The sequence below is a fragment of the Marmota monax genome, unplaced genomic scaffold (genome assembly GCF_021218885.2).
Source record: "Marmota monax isolate L192 unplaced genomic scaffold, Marmota_monax_Labrador192_F-V1.1 WCK01_AAM20220418_F8-fsc00073, whole genome shotgun sequence".
NCBI lineage: Eukaryota > Metazoa > Chordata > Mammalia > Rodentia > Sciuridae > Marmota > Marmota monax.
This window is the reverse complement of record NW_026692846.1, coordinates 8,549,597-8,558,858: the sequence shown is the minus strand read 5'-3', so window position 1 is coordinate 8,558,858 and position 9,262 is coordinate 8,549,597. Positions and strand designations below refer to the sequence as shown.

At 47.1% G+C, this 9,262-nt stretch overlaps 1 long non-coding RNA gene across 1 annotated transcript in view; it reads left to right on the top strand.

Moving 5' to 3' along the window:
- The first annotated feature begins 3,013 nt into the window (after positions 1–3,013).
- LOC124095859 (uncharacterized) overlaps positions 3,014–9,262 on the top strand; it is a 50,444-nt gene continuing 44,195 nt past the window's right edge. The window contains exon 1 of the long non-coding RNA XR_006852658.2: positions 3,014–3,738. This is a non-coding gene — a long non-coding RNA (uncharacterized LOC124095859). The remainder of the gene's footprint in view (positions 3,739–9,262) is intronic.

Sequence of the window (9,262 nt, the reverse complement as noted above, 5' to 3'; positions counted from 1 at the left end):
TGCTCCCAGGACCCTCTGGGCTGTGTCGGTGGGTGCAGACTCCCGGCTTGCTCCTAGGCGCTGTCCTCCGTAAGGAGTTCTCTGTCAATCACCAGCTCCTGGGGAGCAGGCTGCAGGCAGTGCCTGCAATGGTTCTGTCAGGCCAGCGCATCTCAATTTGGGCAGCTCTTAAGTGGTCAATAGCCATCTAAAACAGAGACCACAGGGCCGTCTCATGCCTCCCGGTTTCTGGAAACCAGCCAGCTCTTCTCCCCAATAAGACACTCACATTCTCAGCATGCAGTTCATGCGAAGGCCTGCGAGTCCTAATTACAGCTAATTCTGGCTGGTTCCCACAGGAGCTGTTAAATCTTCATTTGTGAACCCTCTGGGGCTGCTCTCTACTTTGGGAAAGAACCCTGTGACCGAGAGACAAGCTGTCTCCCCTGACCCTTGCACACCCTTCCACTCCTGCCCCACTTCAACCCAACTGTCAGACGTCTCTTCAAATGGACTTGAAAATTAGTGCTGGTGGTTGACAGACTGCTAGGCGGAGTGGCTGCTCCTTCATCCTGGGGCCCAGACACCTGCTTCTCTGAAGGGAGTACTTCCTGGCAAGTGGGTCTCCTCGTCAATCAGCACCAGCAAGCAGAAGCCCTGAGGACCAAACCACCCTGGGGTCTGCACAGTTTTAATGGGAAGTCTGTGGGGTTCAACGAGTGCCATGACAGAGGTTAAGGGCCATGTTGGTTTAGGGTTTACTTTTAGCTGGTGACAGTTTCCCACTAGGCAGCTCTTGGTAACTCTCCGGGGTCTGGGTCTGTCTCTGGATATAAAGGCTTTGAGACAGGGATAGTCTTGTTTGGTTGAGACAGTCAGTCTTCAAACTGGGGATTATTATTATCTCTGTTTACTGGGTAAGGAAATAGGACTCAGAGTGATTGAGTAACTTACCCCAGACCACACAGTTGGGACAGACCCAGGATGAGAACCTGAAGTGATTTGGATGCCAAGCCTCTTTCCCTGTACCCATTTTGAGTTATTTATTCATTTACTCCAAATCCATTCATTGAAAGCTCACCAGACAATAATCTATGCCATGGGAGTCCAGCAGCAGTGAACGGTTTCCACCCTGGGGGTAGATAAGCAACCAGCAAACAGTCCTGAAAAGTGGTGATTGCTCTGCAGAGGATTAAAGTGAGCTGGAGTCAGTTTGCATGGGGCGAGCTCTGTGGAGGGCAAATGGGCAGCAGGGATCGAAACTTAAAATTGCATTCACTTTGATACAGCAGTTCGACTCCTAGGTAATTTATCCCAGAAATGTGTTAGCATGTAGGCAAATCAACTGAGATGTGTACAAGAAGGCTCGCTGCATCATTAGACTGGTCAAAAAGTGGAAGTACCAAATGCCTATGAACAGAGAATAGAGTGTCCGTGAAGGAAAGCAGTTTGAAGCTATTTAAAAGAGTTCAGTGGAACAGACAGAACGATGAGATGTCGTCTAGGATGCTCTGGCATCTAGTAAAATAGCAAATTGTGAGAGAGTCTGTTTCCCTCGATTATGGGAAAAATCAGAGAAGAGAATATATGTGTCCTTATGGCATAAAGTAGGCGGGAAACCCTGCAGGAGCAAGCAAGACTGTTACCTCCGGGGTATCTGGAATGGCTGGGAAAAGGAGCAGAAAAAGTGTTGTTTCTTTATTTTCCCCATAAAACTTTTTGAATTTGCATATAATATATATTCCAGAACATATGCTAGATTTTAAAAAGATAGAAACCAGAGCGATGTGAATGACTGATGGTTGACCAGTTAGTTAACTTCTCCGTGTATCAGTGACGTGGCACTGAGAGCGGAATAAAGAAAGGGGGCAGCCAGGGGGGGAGCCGGGCCATGCCTTCCTGGCAGAGGGAGCAGTTAGTGGAAGATGGGAAACGAAACAAGACCAGGCTGAGGGTCCTGGGGGACGGGGAGAGCAGGTGCATGAGTCTCGAGACAGGGTGGGGGCCAGACTGAAGAGATGTTTTTTGATCAATAGCAAAAAGAGTTTGGATATTTCCAGTTGACAAAGGCTTCACTGATAAACGTGCTTCAGAGAAGAATGATCGCTCCCACAGCTTCCAAGCCAGTGGGATGAAGCGCTGTGTCTTCTGCTGGGCCACCTCTTATTCCTGGACCCAGCCACGAGCCCAAGATGCTAGTCCCCCAATGCCTCAGATGGGAAGCAGAGGCTGGTGTCTCTCCAGCAGTTTCTGCCGACTCACTCCTGCCAACTCGAAGGCAGATTTCCCTACGCCTGGTGCCCAGTTTAGGATCTTTTGGGTTGATCTTCACAATCCAGGAGTTTGGACTTTATTCCAAAGATGAAGAGAAGACAGACAGTGGTGGGTTTTAAGCAGGCAGTAGCCTTCTCTACTTATGTCTTAAACTGACCTCTCTGCAGAGGAGAAGAAAGAGCTGCAAGGCACTAGAGTGGACGCAGAAGATGCAGCTGCAGACCTGGTCTTCGCCTGCAGGAGAGGAGAGGAGAGGAGGTGGCTTGCCTGGCCTGTAGAGGTGTGCGTGAGCAGACACATGGCTTAGAATAGGTTTTGGAGCAAGGACCACAAAGCTGTTGAAAGACTGTGTGTGGGGTTTGTGCAAAAGAGAATCTCAGATAATTTCTAGTGTTTTGACTTGAGCAAATGGATCCCCGTACCATAGTGAAAAATACCAGGGACGCTAGGGAGACAGGAATCAATAATACCATTTCAATGACATTAACCTTGACATTCACTGAAATTCAATTGGGATGCCAAGCAGATATATATATATATATATACACACACACAAATAGTCAAAGGGTGAGGGAGAGGAAAGTGCTGGAAGCAGGGACCTGGGTGTGGTGAGTAATCAGATATTTACAACCAGAAAAGAGAGGGTTAAATGGAAAGGAAGGACCCTTGGAGTTTTCAACTTTCCCAAGTCAAGAGAAGAGCAAGAGGGAGAGGGCTGGGGAGAAGCAGTCCGTGAATTAGGAGGGAAACTTGAGAGTTGTGGAGTTGCGGCAGCCAAGAGAAGGAAGTGACTCAAGAAGGAGGAGGTGTTCCGCTGCAGGAAAACCTGCTGGCCGGTTGCCGGCACCCTGCAAGGACAGTCTTGGTTAGTTTGAGGCAGGAACCCAAACACATGACTGAGGAGAGAATCCCAGGTGAGCAAGGGAGGGGGACACGGTGTGAGGGACTTTGTTCTAGATCATAGAGATACTAGAGCATTTGGTGTGTTAACAGAGATAATCAGGAGAGAGGAGACAACTGAGGAGGCAGCGGGGCAGGAGAGAATGCAGAAGTAATGTCCTTAGAGATGAGGTTGAATGAGATCTATACAAACAAGTGGGGACCTTGCTGATATGGATTAGAGTCACTTTTTCATAAAATGAAGAAATATAGAGAGGACATAGGGTGGTAGTTGGTATGGGTGGAAGTGGTTGTTGTGGGTGGCTGGTGTGAAGTAGCAACCAAAATCATAAGCTGAGAACAACGTGCAGGTGTGGAGAAGAGAATGTAGGCCCTCCCTACGAGAGAAGATGTGAAGCCGTCATTCTGTAAAGGACAAAGGACGATAGGATTGTAGAAACGTTTTTCATGCAGTTTGAGATCTGTCACCCTGGGCTGAAAGTCAGGGCAACCTGCAAAATGGTGTGTTTTCCTCCCATACTCCTGAGGTACAGGCCACTGCATGGACAAAGAAGTGAGTTAGTGAGGATCGGGCCTGGATCAGAGGTGAGTGATGGGTGGTGGCGGGTGGAGGAGTGCAAAGAGCTCAGAGCATTTTCAAGGAAGTGGTTGAGACGTGGACTATGGTCGCTGAGCTAGGTCAGGAGGAGAGTGAGGGTCTGTGTGGGGTGCCAGGATGAGAGGTTGGAAAGGTGAACAAGTGGCTCAAAGGTGTTGCAACGCGTACAGTTAGCAATGATTTTCATGTTGTCTGTGTGCCTTCCTTTCTTGCAGTGTGAATCTGAGATATTACAGTGTCTTCCCTATATTCTTGTGGTACCTGTGCAGATTGTCTGTACCTCATCTTGATGTTGTGCTCCCAGAACTTGCTGGTGTCCCTCACTGTATGCTATTGCATCTAAGGTTGGTGGCGGCAATAGCAGAGGTAACTTGAGATAACAGTGTTGGTGCCCCAAGATGGAAGCAATGTGTTACAGAGATGGGGATGAAAGAGTGGGCCTCACACTCCCTTTGGGATGCCTGCTCTGAGATGCAGCTGCTTCTAGGCCCTGTCTGTCGTCAAAAAGTTAGGGGCTACTGCTTGGGAAGGCTATGGCTATGTCTGCAGTGTCCCAAGATGGAAATGGGTTAGCTCAGGCTCCCAGATGGGGAGTGGGGGGGACAAACTCGGACCTACCCTGGACCTGGGTCCTGCGCAAGTTGGTGTGGACAGATCTGGACCGGACTGGACTCCTGTGGTATCTGCTGGTCAGAAGATGAGTCCTGTGCTGGAGGCTGGGCTCTGGCCGGTGCCTGCCAGTGGAGGGGTGCACCTGGGCCTGGGTCCCACGTGGGCTGGTGTGGGCGGTCTAACAAAAACCATTTTAGAAGACGATTAATTTATCTGGAAGCTCATGGTTTCAGAATCCTCCACCATAGACAGCCAGCTCCATTGCTCTGGGTCTGAGGTGTGGCAGAACATCACGGTGGTATTGTGGTGGAGGAAACAGGCTCAGCGCATGGCTTCCAGGAAGCAGAAGGAGACTTCCCTCCCCATGGACAAACTATATACCCCAAAGTCATGACCCAATGACCCATCTCCTCCAGACACCTTACTGGCCTATAGTTACCACCCAGTTAAATCCCTGTCAGTGGATTAATATGATGATTACATTTAGGCTCTTGTAACCCAAATATTTAACCTCCTGACTTTCTTGCATTGTCTCACATATGAGCTTTTGAGGGGGTATCTCATATCTAAATCATAATAGGTCCTTTTCTTTCTAATGATATTGTATTTATGAAGTTATCAACATACTTGGGGTCTTTGAAAAACTCCTGGGTACTCAGAGATAAGTGAGACATTAAACATTAAAACATTAATGTTTGAATGAGGCTGATTGTTTTTTAAAGAGTCATTTTAAAGAATGCTATAATAATGAGTTCAAATGGTAAAGGAACTGGGAGGGACATTACTTCCCTCTGCAATGAAGCTATACAGCTCTGAGGTAGCACAATTTTAGCTCTTTTTGTTGGGTGTGGTTAACTTAGATGTGGTATTGAGTGTGCCTGGGTTTAAATTGTAGTTCTGCGATTTATAATAGAAGTCACCCAAAGAAAATTATTTCAACGTGAGAAAAGGGAACCCTTGCACACTGTTGGGTGAAAATGTAAATTAGTAAAGCCATTATGGAAAACAATACAGATGTTCCTCAAAACATTGAAAATGGAGTCACCACATGGTCCAGCTATACCACTGTCATGTATATAATTAAAGGAAATGAAATCGGTATGGAAAAGAGACACCTGCATTCCTGGGCTTTTTGCAGCATTGTTTATAGTAGCCAAGAAATATAAACAACCTATGTGTCCATCAGCTGATGAGTGAATAAGGAAAATGTGGTACAGATACACCACAGAATACAATTCATTCACAGAAAAAGAGTGAAATCCTGTGATTTTGACAGCACGGATAGAACAGGAGATCATCATGTTACGTGAAATAAGCCAGACCTAGAAAGACGAGCACAGCATCATCTCACTCCTGGGTGGAATCTAACACAGGTTGACCTCACAGCATCTGAGATTAGGATGTTGGCCACTGGGATATTGGCACCAGGGGTGGGAGTCACAAATGATAGACTGGATCAGTGGGTACTAAGTTACAGTTAGGTGGCGATAAGAAGTTCTGGGGTGCTAGTGCACACTGTGCCTTTTAAAAAGCTCGAAGAAAGGAGTTTGAATGTGTTCATCATAAATGATAAATGTTTGAGGAAATAGATAAGGTTAACCTGATTTGAACATCACACAGTGTACAAATGTATTAAAATATCTCATGGAACCCCATAAATATGAACAAATTCTATGGTTTTATGAATCAGTTAAAATTAATTTAAATAAAATATTCAAAAATTCAAGAAAGAGCTACTTAACTCCTCAAGCCTCAGTTTCTTCATTTGCATAATTATGTCCCCTTCTTAGGGATTCTGTGGGAATGCCTGGTGAGTGGCAGAAGAGAGGGTGACTTGCCCAAGCCTGGCCTCACTGTGAGAGGACCCCAAGACTCTGTGGCCAGAAGCCTGCCTGAGGTTGCAAAAATGAACAGGGTTGGGCACCTCCCAGTTCCTGGTTTTAGTAAATGACAATTTGCGTTTGAATCTTCCAGGGTACGGAATTACAGAGTAGATTCTCATCAGGGGAAAAAGGATCTCTTCCATTTCACAAACCAAACCGTCATTCTTCTAGTTTTGAAGTACAGTTGATTTTCCAAGTTTAACACAGTGATGGAAAATTAAGTAAAACATCAGAGGCACTGTGGACTGTAGGGACCAACGTGCCACCCAGAGGCACTGATTTGGTTTCTCCAGCAGCCCAGGATCCTGTCACACCAGGGGCAGTAGGAAAGAGGGACCTCATAGACAAGGGTGAGGAAGCCAGACTTCTAAAGGACCCCGAGTGCACCTAGAGAGCATTGTCAGAAATGGGAGCTGGTGAAAATAACCCCCAGCTCTGGGTCCCAGGAAACTGCCACCAGAGGCCCCTCACCCTAGGGACCACCTGCCCCGGAAGAGTCAGACTGAACTAGCACCAAGTGAGATTTAAGAAGGTTTTCTTAGAGTCATGTTGCGTTATTGCTTCTAAATTGAGCATTAAAACTCCACCCGGCCTAATTTAATCATAAGGAGAAAGGGTGAAGTGAAAGCATCTGCAGGGTCATCTAGCCAGCCGACTGCAGCTGGGGTCCAACAAACTTCTATTGCACTTCCTGGGAGTGTCGTGTTCCTGTAAGGACAGGAGGTCACTAGGCAGCCCCTGCTCTCCAGTGGCCCAGTCTCATGGGAAAAACAGATGTGAACAGAGAAGCTAACAGAGCTGTCTAAGAGATACAGGGCCATTCTGGCCGATGGAGTGAGGACAGTCAGAGAGCCAGGACTTGGAGGATGAGTAGGACTTGGTCACGTGGGAACAAGAAGGAGCAGCACCGGGAAGAAAGGAAGGGTGACCCACAGAGACCTTAAAAGGCTATAGCACTCGAGAGTGTGAGAAGGTAGGGGTGTGCCTGGTTGCAGGGTTGACCTCAAATCAGAGGCAAGACAGGGGCCGATGGACTGTTCTAAGGGACTGACTGTGTCTTATTTGCTTCTTTTACAAACCCCACGTTAATGTCCAGTCCATATTAAACCTGTGATAAATGGATGATGAATGAATGATGCCCCAGTACATGAGTAGGGTGCCTGGCAGAAGGGAAGGGATCAGAGACAGAAGGGAGCTCTGAATGGAGCCTCCCGGGCAGCAGGGGAGAAGGCACCTTCTGGGCAGCAGGCCTTGCTGAGGAATGAATGCTTCACAGTCAGGCAATCCAGGGCAGGTCCCACCCTGCCAGGCATCCTATATGTGCTCCTGGGCAGGGGGTGGAAGCCCTCAGAACTCTGTTCCTCTCTCTGTAATACAAGGGTAGCCATGCCAACTGCATCAGACAGACTCCTTTGATTACAAGAGTCAGAAAACCCCACTCCAAAGGACTTGGGCAAAATGGGGACATATTGGCTCACGTAACCAAAATGCCTGGGTGTGGATTGGTCCAGGAGCACCAGGGAGTTTGCTACAATCCAGTTTTTCTCCATCTCTTACCCCTCCTTTCTGGGGGATGGCTTTGCTCTCAGAAGCAGCATGTGGGCAAGTGAGGGACTCAACCTCCATCCCATATGGGACCTCATGTCACATACCAAGTAGCAAGGTGGGCTGATGGATGGATGCTTTGCAGTAAGTCAAGCCAGCTACCCAGGGGTCACTGTGTTTCACTCCCTGGAGCAAAGGGGGATCTTCTTCCAGGTCTTCAGGGCTTCACTCTCCTGGGCAGATGCTGTGATCCCTTTTGTGATGGTTAATTTTATGTCAACTTGACTGGGCAAAGGGCTGCCCGGATAGCTGGTGAAGTTCTTCCTTGGTATATGGGCGATGGAATCTCAGGAAATAATTTGCATTTGAATCACTTAGTAAAGAAAAGCATGGTCTCTAAAGTGGGTGGGCTTCCTCCCCTCCATTGAAGGCCCAGGTAGAATAAGAAAGTGGAGGAAGGATAAACTCTCCCCTGGAGCTGGAACACCCATCTTCTCTGCCCTTGGACGTCAGGCCTCTGGGTTCTCAGGCCATCCAATCAGCTTGCAGATGGCCTATGGTGACCCATCCTGTGTATCTCTATAAAGCCTTTGGTTCTCCTCCTCTGGAGACCCCAATCTACTTATTACCCTTTCAAGGGCATGTCATTAGTACAGCTCTGAAGTCCCCATCCTTGAAGGTTCTTTGCTTATGTCCTTGTGGGTGGCAATTTTCCTCTCCTCTTGTGGCTCCTCTAGGTCTCTTCTCCCTCTTCTGAGTTCTGTGAGACCCTTTTGCCCTTGATAACTCAAGATAACTGTTGGATACATAAAAATGTGAGAAAAATTAGCCCAGATTAGTGAAGCTGTTACATTGATAATGTGATTATACCCCATTCTAACTTATTCATTAAAAAATTAAGAAACTTACATCTGGAAACCCTTTGTTTTTCCCGTCTCCCATGGCCATTTATATTTGGTAGATAATAAAATCATACAAACAACAGCTAAAAAAGGTAATTGTTGGAGGCATGTCTTGGGGATGTGTTACTTTTGTTAGTTATTTTATGAAGCTGAGGATGATGGTATATTATGAAACAATGCTCTACTCCCCTTCCTTCCTAAAATACAATTCTTGTAATAGCAAAACATTATTTTTGAATGTTGGATGAGTCCTATTTTCCATAGCACAAAAATCTACCAATAGTTTCAGGCTTTCTTCCCCTTCCCAGATTCAAACCTTGTAGGAAAGAAAGCTACTCCCTTTCTTGCAGTGGGAACACAGGTCTGGGGCCTCATTTTCCTTGCTCTGAATCTGGTCCTGGGCTCACTGGTGATCCAGTCCCTGGGGCCAGTGGGACGTGCTGTATTGGATGGGCTTTTGCTTTGATTGCTTCTCCACTGGGAGCAGCAGTGAGGTCACCTTGCTGAATGACATAGACCCTGAGGATGGAAGAGTGGTTTTCCTACCAGCAGCTCAGAACGCTATTACT